Raw genomic sequence first — 16,733 nt, forward strand, 5'->3', positions numbered from 1 at the left:
CAGTGGAGAAAATGGGGATATGAAGGTTAAAGTTGTACTTCCAGTTAGAAGATGAGTAAGTTCTGGGGATCTAATGTATAGTGTGGTTACTATAGAATATTTTATACTTGAGAGCTGCTAAGGGGTACATCTTGTATGTTCTCGTCACATACAAAACATTTTAATTATGTGAGATGCTAGATGTTCTAACTGACCATATTGCGGTGATCGTTTCACAATATAAATGTACATCAATTCATCATGCTATACGCTTTAAACTTACATAATATGTTAATTATATCTCAGTAGTAGGAAAAACCAAGGCACTCTCCTAGAGCTCATGAATTGACACTGTTAAGAAATACTTTATGATAAAAAGAAATATGTGGACTTTTTAAAAATATTGAATGATTGTTGTTATAATTGTTCAATGTATTTTTTAAAACTTTTTTTTAATGTTTACTTATTTTTGGGAGAGAGAGACAGAGCATGAGTTGGGGGAGGGCAGAGAGAGACAGAGGGAGACACAGAATCTGAGCTGTCAGCACAGAGTCCGACTAGGGGCTGAACTCCAGAACAGCAAGATCATGACCTAGGCCAAAGTCAGATGTTTAACCAAATGAGCTGCCCAGGCACCCCAAGTTCCATGTCTTTTAAAAGGTACTTAGCTAGGGGCGCCTAGGTCAGTCAGTTAAGCGTCTGACTTTGGCTCAGGTCATGATCTCACGGTTCATGAGTTCCAGCCCCACATCTCTGCTGTCAGTGTGGAGCCACTTTGGATCCTCTGTCTCTCTATGCCCCTCCCCTGATCACACATACACTCCTCTCTTTCTCTCTCTCTTTGTCTCTCTCTCTTTCTCTCAAAAATAAATAAGCATTAAAGAAAAAAAGGTCCTTACCTAGACATATTTCTCCTCAGGGATACTTTCCAATATATATGTCAAAACAGAGACCTGAGGGTGACAAGAAAGCAAAACCATTTAATGCTATGATTAATACTGGACTTCTGACTTCTGAAACTCTTCCTGAGAACAAGAAAAATAAAACCTAACTTGATTAAATAAAAGTCATTTCTGTACCTGGTTAACAGCACCTGAATACAGTCCCAAATGCTACAGTTCTAATAGTCTTTTTCAAATCACAATAACTGGAGGGAGTAACTGATTTAATAACTTGAGGCAAGAAAAAAAATGAATAATGGATTGGAAGACCTTGTTGCCAGAAAAGAAAGACACCTTCAAAATAGATCTACAGTAAAGTTAAAAGATCAAAGCTGTGCCCTAAAAATGCTCTCACTAGCCAAATTGTGAAAAACTGAAAAATCAAAAATAAAAAAATAATTACAATTATTTGGAACTTGTTTCATCTATGAAAACTCTTGAGTACATAATGATACTAGTAAATGTAAAAGTTATTTTAAAATGTATGAAAGTTAATTATAAATATAAAGGAAGATGACTAACAGAAAAGGCTTACCTATTGGGAAATAGAAATAGGAATGGAAACCTATTGGGAATTTCCTTTTTTTGTTGTTGTTTTCTTTTCTTTTTAATTATGGGTTGCTATATAGATTGGTATCTCCTTTAAATATGGGACACTGGCTACAAGGAACTGTAGGGAAACCTACATAATGCCTGGAAGTTAAGCACTGGATAAAATCAGGAGGAGTAATCAGTACTGGCATTCACTCACAATGACCTGACAAATGACAGTATAGCAATGAGGTACAAGATGATAAATTAGCCATAAATCCAGATTCAAGAACTGATCACATACACAATACGCAGTCTTTTTGGAGTGCATCTAGATAAACTAATATCTAATAATAAATTTCCATAAGGTATTATAATTTTTATTTATTTATTTATTTTTATTTTTGAGACAGAGAGAGAGAGAGATAGAGCCTGAGTGGGGAAGGGTCAGAGAGAGAGGGAGACACAGAATCCAAAGCAGGCTCCAGGCTCCGAGCTGTCAGCGCAGAGCCCGATGTGGGGCTTGAACTCATGAACCCCAAGATCATGACCAGAGCCAAAGTCGGATGCTTAACCAACTGAGCCACCCAGGTGCCCCTCTATAAGGTATTATAAAATAATAAATTGAGGAATAATATTCCCAGATCAAAACATGATGGAAAGGTAAGGAGAGAGGAACACCACAGCCTGAAATCAGGCGTGGATTTGTATATTCCAACTGAATTAGCAAAGAATCTCTTATTTTTTAGTTTTTTATTTTAAGAAAGGTTTAAAGTTCATTTGTTTTCAGAGAGAAAGAGAGCAGGGGAGGGACAGAGAGAGAGGGAGGGAGAGAGGCTCCGCACTGTCGGAACAGAGCCTGATGCGGGGCTTGAACTCGCGAACAGAGCGATCACCACCTGAGATGAAATGAAGAGTCGGATGCTTAACCAAATGAGCCATTCAGGTGCCCATGAAGTAGCAAAGAATCTTAACTCTACAGTGGGACCTAGCCAGTGAATTGTGGCTAAGGTTTAAACCCCATTCAAAGATAAAATATACCTGTAAATGGGCAATCCGACACAGCACACTTTCTTTGGGATCTAGCAGTATTTCTGTACCCTTAGGTAGAATTAGACATGTATAGAGTTAACAAAGAACAAATCATCAATGTTGATATTTAATATTAGTTTAGCTGTATATATAAAATAACTTTTATTATCATAGTAAAATCTATATATTGTGAAGGTATTAGAAGGAATTGAGGACTTTTGACTTATTGGACTTATCATTATACAGATACATTTAAGAGCATTTCACTAAGTTTATAATCAACATTTAAATGTCTAGCAATACTTAGTATATTTTATTTATTTTAATGATATTATTGGTAAAAGAGTATTTAAATATTTTTAAAATTGATTCATGAAATTATAACACTACTATGTATCAGAAAAGTAGTAGTAAATATTCTTTTCCATACACAAAAGTCTTTCTGTCAGTAACATTTCCTACACCACTTATCTAACACCCATAATATTCTCTAAAAACTAAACTCCATAAAAAATGATTACTTCCAGGACAATGTGCACAAAAAAATTTAGTAACCATTCACGTTCAAAATTAAGTAATTATGACAAGGGGCGCCTGGGTGGCTCAGTCGGTCGAGCGTCTGACTTTGGCAAAGGTCATGATCGTGTGATTTGTGGGTTTGAGCCCTGCATTGCACCCTGTGCTGACAGCTAGGAGCCTGGATCCTGCTTCGGATTCTGTGTCTCCCTCTCTCTCTGCCCCTGCCCCACTTGTGCTCTGTCTCCTTCTCTCTGTCTCAAATAAAACATTAAAAAAAATTAAAGAAAAAAATAATTATGATGAAACCAGAATGAATTGTACAAACAGCACACACACAAACACACTTAAGAAAGTAAGTACAACAAAAGAAAAACTACACCATGATAAAAAGCATTCCAACAAGTAATTTTTCATCACCTTAATGAAATTGGTGACAAGGTTCTTTTTTCCCCCTAAAAGCAATACAAAGCTGTTTAATGTTTCGTGTAAAGGTTTTAAAGAACATAATAGACTTCAGTAGAGAAAAGGAAATCATCTGTGAGTTGCTAGAACTCCAGGAAGTCAAAGAAGAAAAATATTTTCAGAGATTACAGACATATTAGAATTAACACAAATGAATAGGCATCTGAAAACATAATGGAGACCAGGATTGAGATTATTACCAAAACAAAACTGAAAAGATCAGGCCTGAAGACTAACCAGGGATTATAGGAATGGTTAATATGTAATAGAAACAAAACATAAAAAGTATTTAAATGTAAAATAGAAGAAGGATCAGTGAAATAAAGATTTTAATGTGTACACCAAAAGGGCCCATTTTTTCTAGAAACACTGAAATGAAAGGCTGAATGCCAAAGCAAAATACTGGTGGCAAAATACTGAGTATTAAATATATTAAACGACATAAATGGACACTACTTGAGGCAAAACAAATCACAAACAAGGTGTCCTATATATCAACATTCATTCAAGAAGAGTATGAACCAAAAGTATCCCACTGTGAAAGAGAGGCTGTTTCAAGAATTTTATACCCAGCCAAGTCTTCCAAGTGAAAAGACAAGAGAAAATATTCTGAGGCATGTAACACCCAAAAAATAAAACTTCCTTCTTCTAAATTGAATTTACAAACAAAAACTACTTGATTGTAAAATATAACTAACTGGTTGTATGATTTAAAATAAAGAAATCAGGAATGACACAGACACTAAGCTTGGTGATGAAAAATAAATTGAGGTGAAGAATTGATGCTATTTTAAGTTTAAAGTTAGAGAAGAGTATATAAATGTTATAAAACCTGACAATAACAAAAGTATTACAAGTGAGTAAAAGCTCAGGATGGTGAAAGCAAAGCTGAAATCAGTAAGTGGTTAAGGGCTCATTTTCTCAAATTTCCCAAAGGTGTCAAAATGTATCATATAGATTTGAAACATGAACATGTTGTTCACACCAAAATGGTTCCAAATTCTCAATGTCTTTGGAAATCTAAATTTTTTTAGATATTTATTTTTAAGTAATCTCTACACCCATTGTGGGGCTTGAACTCACAACCCTGAGATCAAAAGGCACATACTCCATCGAATGAGCCATGATGGTGCCTTGAAAATCTAATTTTTAATTAATTATATCATTTAGATGTTTAAAATAAACATTTATCTGAAGCTCTGCTCTTCCATGTTTCCCTTCAATTTATTTTCTTCTATTTTTCGTTTTCATAAAAATAAATGCATTACCTTGCAATTCTAAAAAAGCATATGTAGGGACACCAGGTTGATTCAGTCCATTAAGCATCCAACTCTTAGCTTCAGCTCAAGTCACGATCTCACAGTTCATGGGTTCAAGTCCCATGTTGGGCTCTGTGCTGACAACGTGAAGCCTGCTTAGGATTCTCTCTCTCCCTCTCTCTTTGTGCCTCCCCTACTCATGCTCTCTCTCTCTCTCTCAAAATAAATAAACTTAAAAAAAAAAAGAGGGGCGCCTGGGTGGCGCAGTCGGTTAAGCGTCCGACTTCAGCCAGGTCACGATCTCGCGGTCCGTGAGTTCGAGCCCCGCATCAGGCTCTGGGCTGATGGCTCGGAGCCTGGAGCCTGTTTCCGATGATTCTGTGTCTCCCTCTCTCTCTGCCCCTCGCCCGTTCATGCTCTGTCTCTCTCTGTCCCAAAAATAAATAAAAAAACGTTGAAAAAAAAAAAATTAAAAAAAAAAAAAAAGAGCACATATAGAGTACTGAGTAATATACAGATCTATTGAATCACTATATTATACACCTGAAACTAAAATAACACTTCATGTTAATTATACTGAAATTAAAAAATAAATATTTTAAAAAGAATACATGTAGTATGATTCTATTTTTCTAAAATTGTCAGAACTTGGGGCGCCTGGGTGTCTCAGTTGGTTAAGTGTCCGACTTGGGCTCAGGACATGATCTCATGGCTCGTGAGTTCAAGCCCCGTGTTGGGCTCTGTGCTGACAGCTCAGAGCCTGGAGTCTGCTTCGGATTCTGTGTCTCCCTCTCTTTCTCTCTGCCCCTCCCCCACTCACACTCTGTCTCTCTCTCTCTCTCAAAAATAAAATAAAAACATTAAAAAATTTTTGAATTGTCAGAACTTTTTAGTATAATTTACCATTGAACAATGCAGATTTAAAACACTTGGGTGCACTTATATATAAATTGTTTTCAATATATACAATATAGTACCATAAGTTTCTCTTATGATTTTCTTAATGACATTTTCTTTAGTTTATTATAAGAATACAGTACATAATACGTAACGCATAAAAAATGTGTTAATTTGGGGCGCCTGAGTGGCTCAGTAGGTTAAGCGTCTGACTTCGGCTCAGGTCATGATCTCACAGTTCATGAGTACGAGTCTTGCATTGGGATCTGTGTTGACAGCTCAGCTCAGAGCCTGGAGCCTGCTTAGGATTCTGTGTCTCCCTCTCTCTCTGTCCCTCCCCTGCTCATGCTCATGTTTGCACACTCTCTCTCTTTCTCTTTCTCTCTCAAAAATCAATAAAAACGTTAAAAAAATAATTTAAAAAACTACATGTGTTAATCAACTGATTATGTTATCAGTAAAGTTTCCAGTCATAAGTAGGCTATTAGCAGTCAAGTTTTTGTGGAGTCAAAAGTTACACATGAATTTTTGAGCACGCAGGGGGTCTGTGCCCCTAACTCTTTTGTTGTTCAAGGATCAATTGCAGTTGAACTTTTATAAATGATTGTGTTTCAATTTTTAACAAACAATAATATCATTACCTTTTGTTAAAGATAACTTAAAACACTTGCATTTGGAGGTGTCTTATATGTACCACACACCAACACACAAATAAAAGGAATAGGGTTGGACATAGCTAATCATTGTGAATCATTTTTTTTTATTAAAAATTTTTTTTATGTTTTTTTCTTTTAATTTTATTTTTGAGAGAGAGACAGAGTGCGAGTGAGGGAGGGGCAGAGAGAGAGGGAGACAGAATCCAAAGCCAGCCCTAGGCTCTGAACTGTCAGCCCAGATCCTGACATGGGACTTGAACTCACGAGCCATGAGATCATGTCCTGAGCCCATGTCGGCCATGTCCATGTCGGACACCCAACCTACTGAGCCAACCAGGCACCCCCATTGTGAATCATTTGCACTCTAGAAGCCTGCATTAGAAATCACACTGCATTTGCAGAGACCTCTCCAATCTTCCTCATTCTTTCATGCTGTATTCACAGAGATCAGACCTAAGTGATTCTTAAGGAACAAGTGAGCAGTTGTGCTCTGCAACTGACAAACTTCCCATTAAGGAAGTCCAATTAAAAGCTCATTTCTGTAATTGAGCAGAGATGTAATCAAGCTTAAAGAGAAGCAGAAGAACAAGATACATGCAGTTTGTTTAGGGGAACAGGCATAGCAATTCTGAACATTAATCATTTTAAAATAATGTCTATGGTTCCATAAAGTACTTTAAATTTCTCTTCTATTCTCTTCAAGATCAATGGCTAGAATAGAGCCACCATGTCAATATATTGAGAACAACTAAAATCCTAAATATGAATGAGGTTTGAAAGCATGCAGGTTTACAGCCAAAGGTAATCCTTTAAGTTCCTTGTTTTAAAAATGGTTATAAAGCATGCACGCACAGGAAAGGTATATGCTGTCTTCATGCTTCACAGATTAAGAAATCTAAGCCTTGAGCAATTGTAGAATTTTCTAGAACTCTATAGTGAAATTATATCGAAGTGAAATCACTGTTATTGTTTAATTTCAGTGAATTTTATATCTATGACTAAACTTAACTTTCAATTTTTTTCAAAAAACTGGTCTGAAGTTGATAGAAATTATACATTGCTGAATTTACTGAAAAGGCTATACTTCATAATAACACAAATGAAATCAGTATCATGGGGTCAGTAATATTCACTTAGTCACAAAAGCTTTGAGAACTAAACTGAGCTAAAAATATCTAGCATATTTATATACCAAGTAATATTCTGCATATTATTCTGCTTCTTATAAACTTTTCAAGGAAAATATTTCATATCGACTTTCTAGTAAGAATTCCAACATTTATTCAAATTAAAATAATCAACAAATAGACTCTATTAAGTTTATTTTGCTTTACGATATTATTGTACTACCTTATACAACTAAGAATAAAAAATAAAAATTACATATTATAACTTTTTAAAAAAAGTTTATTTATTTATTTTGGGAGAGAGAGAGAGAGGGAGAAAGTGCAAGCAGAGCAGGGGCAGAGAGAGAGAGGGAGAGAGAGAGAATCCCAAGCAGGTACCTTGCCCAGCATGGAGCCCGATGCGGGGCTTGATCTCACAAACGTGAGATCATGACCATGAGACCATGACCTGAACCAAACCAAGAGTAGGACACTTAAGTGACTGACCCACTCAGGCATCCCAATATTATAACTCATAAATGCAAACTGACTCCTTAAGGAAGTATTTTAAATTATTGCATGTTAATTTACAAAAGGGCATTTTTTCAAAAGCTGATGTATATAATTAATCAAAATATTTCAATCCTTTTTTTCTTGAGGGAAAGGAGTTCAAAAACTGGGGGGAAAATATATTCATTCCTTCTTTTCCCTAAATCCTAAAGGTAGCTATTTGCATATCCAGTTCACTTAGAAAAATCAGTAGTGCTGGTTTAGAACTTCATAAAAAGTCTCAAAATACAAGTCACATTCTCTGTCATCTAACATCATGTCGTTACAATTAATCTTCACCTTTGTGGCACCTGGGTGGCTCACTCGGTTGAGCATCTGACTTCCACTCAGGTCATGATCTTACGGTGTCTGAGTCTGGGCCCGCATCGGGCTCTGTGCTGACAGCTCAGAGCCTGGAGCCTGCTTCAGATTCTGTGTCTCCCTCTCTCTCTCTGCCCCTCCCCCACTTGAGCTCTGTCTCTCTCTGTCTCTCAAAAATAAATACGTGTAAAAAAAATATTTTTTTAATTTAATCTTCACCTTCAACCCAAGGCATGAGAGATTATATACACATTTGTCCTATTTTCTTTCTCTAGTGCTATAAAATATTTTTAAATTACATCTCTTATTTGTCATATTTCCATTGTGAAACACTTAATTACATTTCCACAGATGAACTTAAATTACTTCACTGACATTACAGACTAATGAGAATTAGTAAAGTGCAACACAGAAATGGTTTTGCTGCTCTTTCACTAAAACCTCTAGGGTTTGGTGTTGAAAGCTTTATAAATGGAGCACCTGGGTGGCTCAGTTGGTTAAGCATCCAACTTTGGCTCAGGTCATGATCTCCCAGTTCCTAAGTTTGAGTCCCGTATTGGGGTCTTTACTGACAGCTCAGAGCCTGGAGCCTGCTTCAGGTTCTGTGTCTTCTCTCTCTGCCCCTCCCCTGCTCATGCTCTCTCTCTCTCTCTCTTTAAAATAAATAAACATTAAAAAGCTTTATAAATTTATCCTCTTGAAAAGAGAAAATTCAGAAAAGATATTGTGGAATTGTAAATAATTTCTATTCTTAATTGCTTGTTACACCATCAAACAGTAAAGACATAATACAATATAACATAACACAATATGTAATCAAATGGTTGATGAAAGATCATTTTTTGAACATTCAGATAGCACTCATCTCATTTTGATTATAAAAGCAATAGCACATATAATACATTTTAGCAAGACGTCATTAAATAAAAATTATAGTAATTTTCAATTTTACTAAAATAAAGAGTACCACTCTAAAAGAACAGGTTTCCCAGGGCTACTATGCTCCATATTTGGTTTTTAATTTTTGATGTATTTGCTTGTTTGTAATGTATTCCTTGTAACAGGAATATCTGCTTTGTATGTTAGCTATTCTTACATAAATGTGAATAGCTGTTTAGTTAATAAAGTAAAGGTCTCTCAATTCCTTGACTGTTGTTTAATTACAAATGATATTTAAAGTAGCTAATAAAATGTGTTTTTTATCCAACTATCATGTTGTGATGAACAGAGAGAACTATACAGTTTCACTTCCAGGAAGGACCTGTTGCCCCAGTTCATCCCAGACTGTTCAGATATTGTTTTGATGCAGTTTTGGAGTGGTGGGGGTCCAGAGATGAAGGCCGAGAAAGAATTCTTGATACAAAATGTATTTGGTGCAAAAGGGTGATTTTTATCAAACCATAGGGACAGGACCTGTGGTCAGAAAGAGCTGCACTGGGGTTGTGAGGAGTGACAGGTTATATATTATAGAGTTGGGAGAGGTAAAGTGAGTTTTCCAAAAGGACTTTCATATGCTAAAGAAGACTCATAAGATACTGGAGGCCTAGCCATTGTCTTGCTATGGTTGTTTTTCCTCTACTAAGGCATTAACATTAAGACAGTAGGGAGTTGCTGGAGAAATGTTATACTCTATCTCAAGTATTTGTCAATGGGATTCAGGTTATAAGAAAATTTACTCTTACCTACCATTTCCTTCTTGCCTTTGTTCCCCACATCACTATGGTGAGGAGAGTGATGTTGGGGCTCCAGGAAACTGTGTCTATAGACTTCTGGAGATTAGGCTTTTGATGAGATTGCCTTTTTCTTGTAATATACTAAGATATTTATAAACTGATGGCGACTCATGTCTTGTGTGACTGTGATCTCTATCAGTTAACCATTGGAAACCCTTTCCTTTGTTCTTGGGAAGCCAGGAGTGCCTAAGAAATGTCACATAAACCCAATTTGGCAGGGGGTGGGGTGGGGGTTGCTAGCTTGGGCTTTGCCCTCAGCTTGCCTTATGTTCCCTCATCAGACCTAATTCAAGAACATCCCCCATGGGATGGGCTGAGACTCTTGATGAGCTTACCTCAAGATTGTGGACTTCTTCTTCTTTCCACTTCTGCTTTCTTCTCCTCCCTTTCACAAGTTTGATCCCAAGGGTACTCCAGCATAAAAGTCCTGCAAACTAAATGTCGTCTCAGAGTTGGCTTCCCAGGAAACCCTACCTATGATCCATCTCTTCACAAATTGCTATCGCAGGTGGGCAAATCTTGCCACCCCAAGATATAGCTTCCTGGCATGTTGATTATTTTAGGCTGCTGATGAAATATAAAACTGCAGACACAAGAGAAGCTCTGAAAACCAAATAGGAGTTACCCTTTGGGGAGACATTTACAAGGATAAGGGAAATCTCCATTTGTAAAGGTTTCTCCTTACACCTCTCAGGAAGAAGGGGTTGACTCTAAATCTCTGCAAACTGTTATCAATGGAGAAGGTAAGGACTTAAATCTGCATAATAACCTTACTCCTATTTACTAGGCTTTCCCTAATAACCTCCCATAACTGAATCCCCAGCCTCAACATTCTCTTTTATCTCTAGTTGAAGACTATATTTAAGGTGATAGCTTCAGCCACTTCAAGAAGTTAACTCAGTTTTCCTGTGTATCTCCCATGTTTATAGGAGGTATACATGTTTTCCAGATTTTTATATTCTCCTATTAATCTGCCTCAGGTCAATTTAATTCTTAGACAAGTCAAAAGAATCTTCAAGAGTAAAGAAAAAAATTTTCCTCCTCAATACTGTACAAGTAAATAACTTTAAAAATCCATCACACTATAGTGGAGTACCTGTAAATAATTGTATAGGGATTTTTAAAAGTCATAGAAGTTCTCTACACTCAACAGGGCACATATTTCCTAAAACTATCATGAGCAAAGACTTCAACTAATGTATTATATGAAAAGTTGTCAGAGTGCTCTGATTAGGGTACTATGTAATAATGTAGTAGAAATGTTTTAAAAAACTAGTACACTAACCTATAATAAATGAAGAATTAAGGAATATCTGATCTGGAGTCCACACAAGTGACTCAGAGATAAAAATGGAGGGATTTTAGGTTATGTGAATTGCAATGAAGATTTTGAAATACATGACGCAAGCAACTATCATATATTTAATTATTGTTGTGTTTACTCTTTAAAAAGTTGGTTATTAAGAAATTATATATAGGGCACCTCATTGGCTCAGTCTGTTAAGTGTTTGACTTTAGCTCAGGTCATGATCTCATGGTTCATGAGTTCAAGCCCCACATCAGGCTGGCTGCTGTCAGCACGGAGCCCACTTCGGATACTCTGTCCCCCTCTCTTTCTGGCCCTCCCCTTCTCTCTCTCTCTCTCTCTCTCAAAATAAATACATGAACTAAAGAAAAAAAAGAAATTATATATATTTATTTTTTCCAAGACAAATTTCTTGCAAAAATATTTAGAAATCCTTGCTACACAGTAGAAAACTTTTAAAGGAAATAGACTTTTACAGTAAGATCTTCCCATAAACTAAGGTAACTTCTGGTTACCAGTTTGACATATAAAGAACCTGCAGTCAGAAACTGCTATTCCAACAAAGAGATGAACAAACTAAAAGTCAACAACTTATCTGAGATCCATTACGGAAATGAGGGCACAAGGCAATCCGCTGGTCCAAAAACTAGAGAGAGAGAGATGAACAAAAAGAATCAGTGTTGACCACGAGCAGAAGCTACAGCTAGAGATTGGTACAAACACATAAAAGCAAATGATTGTTGTAGACTGACTGTGAACTAATTTGAGATAAAATGTCCTGCAGCCCATCCTTAGGGAGGCTCCACACTTTCACCACCAGGTATTAAATTTTAATACCAGATTTTCTGGATGAAAATCAGAGAAAAATCTCCTGTATTCGTCAGTGGGAAGGGAAGATTTACCATATTGTAATACACCTAGAGGACCTTTCTCATTAACAAGAGTGCCCGCGATGGAAATTATTTTACCGGAACCTGACCAATGTGGATTTTAACAGAGCCTAACTGAGATGGGCAAAGAGCAATATCCAACTCTAGGCCTCTCTAGCCTTCCATGTGAGGGAAGGGAAATACCCAAATCCAGCCCATTCTAGCCATCTTGTATCATATGGAAATGCCAAGAAGCACTTGTGAAGGTCACAGCCCATTGCCACAGAACTACTAACATACTGAGACCTAATCACAGGAATACAGAACACTTCCCCTCTTCTCCCTACTTAGCACCACTTCAGTAGGGCTCCTGAATAACAGCAGAGCATTGTAGCAGAAAAGAATTCCAAGGCTCAGATTTTATTAAAGGAGTCTCTAGGAAAACCCAAACACACCAAGAGTGACAGAAACAAGAACACTAGAAGAAATTTTAGCCTCTGACACCAACACTACAGGAAACGGTAAATACAGCCTAACATATATTTAGATTAACCTAAAACCTCACACAAAAGACCTATTTACCTTGATCCCTCTTACCTACCGCACCATGAAAGGTACTAAGCAGGGCAAAAGGCAAAAAACAGTCTGAAGAAACAAACCAAGCACCAGAACCTGACTCAGATATACCAGACATGTTGGAATTATCAGACTGGGAATTTAAAATAACTAAGGTAAATATACTAAGGGCTCTAATGAAAGATTGGACAACATGTAAGAACAGACAGGTAATGTAAACAGCGAGTTGGAAACTCTAAGAAAGAATCAAAAGGAAATACTGGAAATGCCACTGGACATGGTGAAGAAAGAAACAATGAACTTGAGGATATGTCAATAAAATCATCCAAAACTGAAAAGCAAAGAGAAAAAGAATGAAAAAACAACAACAAAAAAGAAGGGATATCCAAGAACTGCAGGACAGCTACAAAAAGGTGAAATATATCTGGAATGGGAATACCCAAAGGAGGTGAAAGAGAAAAGAACAGAGCTTCTGTTTGGGATGATGAAAAAAAAAATTTGAAATAGATAAGAGTAATGTCATTAATGTCATCAAATTACACACATAATATGGTTAAAATAGCCAAGTTTACATTTTTCATGTTTTTCCACAATTATGAAAAAGAGTGAAGGAGAAATAAAGGCTTTCACACACAAGTATAAATTGAGACAGAATTTGTTGCCAGTAGACCTGCATTGCAAGAAATGTTTAAAGAAGTACATCAGAGGGACTGAAAATCATATAGGTCAGAGACTTACACCTATATGATGATGGGACGAGCAGTAGAGAATGATTAAATGGAAATAAACTTTTTTGCTTTTCTTATTCTTAATTGACCTAACAGATAACAGTTGAGTCAAAACAAAGAATAGCAACAATGTATCCAATGCCTATATATTACAGATAAGTGGAATGAATGATAACAATTTTATAAGGTTGACAGAAAAAATGGAAATATTTTAATATAACAGTTATAATATATAATATTAGAAGAGTCCCCACACTATCTGTGAAGTATGATAGTTATTTGTAAATAGATTAGTAGTCATAAGTATAGTAATCATAAATGTGTACCGCCAAACACTAAACTTAAAAATATATGCTAAAGAGAGAAATCGAAATCTGATAAAATGCTCAATTAAAGCCAGAGAAAGCAGAAAAAGAGAGGAAAGCAAATAAACAAACAAAAACCAAGCAAACCCACAAAGAAAAACAGAAAAAAAGGCAACAAATATAAACCAGTTAAAATGTGGGCAACAGGGGCGCCTGGGTGGCTCAGTCGGTTGAGCGGCCGACATTGGCTCAGGTCACCATCTCGTGGTCCAGGAGTTCGAGCCCCGCGTCGGGCTCTGTGCTGACAGCTCAGAGCCTGGAGCCTGTTTCAGATTCTGTGTCTCCCTCTCTCTGACCCTCCCCCGTTCATGCTCTGTCTCTCTCTGTCTCAAAAATAAATAAACGTTAAAAAAAAAAATTAAGAAAAAAAAATGTGGGCAATATTAATGAAAGTATATCCATAATTACTTTAAAATATGAATGGTCTGATTACACCAATTAAATGACAGAGACTGTCCAAACAGTTAAAAATACAAGACTCAACTATATATTGTTCACAAGAAAACTAATTTAATTGTAAAGAGATTAAAAGTAAAAGGGTGGAGAAATATATACCAGGATGACACTAATCAAAAGACAGCTGGAGTGGGGCACCTGGGTGGCTCACTCTGTTAAGTGTCCAACTCTTGATTTCGGCTCGGGTCATGACCACATGGGTCCTGGGAATGAGTCCCACTTTGGGCTCTGTGCTGACAGCAATGGAGCCTGCTTAGGATTCTCTCTCCCTTTCTTTCTCTGTCTCTCCCCCAATCTCTCTCTCTCTCTCTCTCTCTCTCTCTCTCTCTCTCTCTCTCAAAATAAATAAATAAACATTAAAAAAAAAAGGTGGAGTAGCTATGTCATTTTCAAATAAAGCAGACTTTAGAACAAGGAAAGTTATATGGAATAAAGAGGGGTATCACATAACAATCAACAGGATAATTCTCTAACACATAACACATAACAATCCCACAAACTCTCATTAGGACACTAGTCTTATACCTCTGTGTTACTTCACCATTAACTCTCAGAATCTGCTTAATGATACAGAGTGTATCATTAATCAGGCTATATTAAAAATACATTCTTTTAGGTATAGACATAAGATTATTAATGATGAACATTCAGAACACTTATGTTCTATTTTAAAAGACTCGTGCAATACTTTTTTTTTATTTAAAAAATAATTTTTTGAAAGTAATCTCTACACTCATTGTATATCTTGATCTCATGACCCTGAGATCAAGAGTCACATGCTCTACTGACTGAGCCAGCCAGGAGCTCCTGGTGCAATACTTTTACCAAATATTTTTGACCCACACCTCCATGACTGACAGAATACCTTATATTAACAACTAGGCAGGTAGCCAGGGTTATGTAACACCATTCGGCCTACTTTAGAAAATGCAGTTAATTTAAAGTCAGTGCCACTGAGAGGCCCCCGGGGGGGCTCAGTCAGTTAAGTATCCGACTTCAGCTCAGGTCATGATCTTGTGGTTCATGCGTTTAAGTCCTGCATCTGGTTCTGTGCCGACAGCTAGGAGCCTGGAGCCTGCCTCAGACTCTGTGTCTCCCTCCCTCTCTCTCTGCCCCTCCTCTGCTCGTGCTCTGTCTCTCTCCCTCAAAAATAAATAAACATTAAACTAAAAATTTAAAAAAAATGCAATGCCGCTGAGTTTGCTTTTGTACCTACATTTAGAATACGTTGCAGTTAATCAAGCTGCTTCAAATCTCTTTTCCTATGTTAACATCTTCTTAATCTAAGAAAATAAAAATTAAATAGGTTCTGGTACTAGTTCTGGTGGTGGGAGCTTCCACAGCAAGAAGCAATTCTTGGGACACCAGGGGAACGTTCTGCACTTCACCTCAATTCCAGCACTACACAGAGATAGCATCAGATTCCATAGCTTAAGGGTTCAGTCCTACATGACTGCCTCCCAACCTGCACCACCACCATCCCCCCCTCAACTTCAGACACATGTCCTGTTGCAAACCCAGGTTATTACTTGTGCTTCTGATTGACTGACTATAAATCAGAGGTTCCATGGGTTCGATTCATTTCCCAGTGCAGCTCACAGAACTCAGAGAAGCATTTTGCTTATTACATTAGTGGTGTAGTATAAAAGGAGATAACTCAAAAATAGCCAGACAAGACAGATGCATAGAAGAAAGCATAAGGAAAGGGTGCCAAGCTTATGCTCTCTGAACATGCCACTTCCTCCAGGCCTCTACATGTTTACCAATCCGTACATTCTCCAAACCCAGTCCTTTTGAGTGTTTGTGGAGGCATCATTACATAGCCATGATTGATTAGATCATTGGCCATTGATGATTGGTTCAATGTTCAGCCTCTCTCCCTTCCCTTCCATAGAGGTAGGGGATGGGAGGGAAGGTTCCAACCTTCTACCCACGTGGTTGGGTCCCCTGGCAACCAACTCTCCAGGCTTAGTTGCCTTATTAACATAACAAAAGACACCTTTATCACTCTCATCGCTCAGGAAAGAAACTTTAGGTTTTAGGAGCTCAGGACCAGAAACAGGTGAAAACCAAATATACATTGCTTACTGTAAATCAGAATTTCACAAAGCTCTCTTGTCTAAGTTTATTGTGATCGACATTTCACACCTAAGAATGATATTCACAAACTAAAAATAATCAAAATCACCACCACGTAACAAAGCTCAGTGGAATCAGATTGCCTACCTTATGTGATCTGAGGCAAGGGATGTAATCTTGAGGATCCTTGTTTTCCTAGTGGGAAAAATGGGGGAAAAATGGTTTGTTATAAGGATTAAGAATAAAGGGTATCCAGGTGCTTAGAGTATATACAATTAGTTTTGAAAAAAGATTAACTTTATGCAATGCAAATCTAAAGCAGATACATTGTGTGGCTATCAAAGTATATTAATTTTGTTCAAGTTTTTT

Source organism: Panthera uncia, chromosome X (genome assembly GCF_023721935.1).
Source record: "Panthera uncia isolate 11264 chromosome X, Puncia_PCG_1.0, whole genome shotgun sequence".
NCBI classification, from domain to species: Eukaryota; Metazoa; Chordata; class Mammalia; order Carnivora; family Felidae; genus Panthera; species Panthera uncia.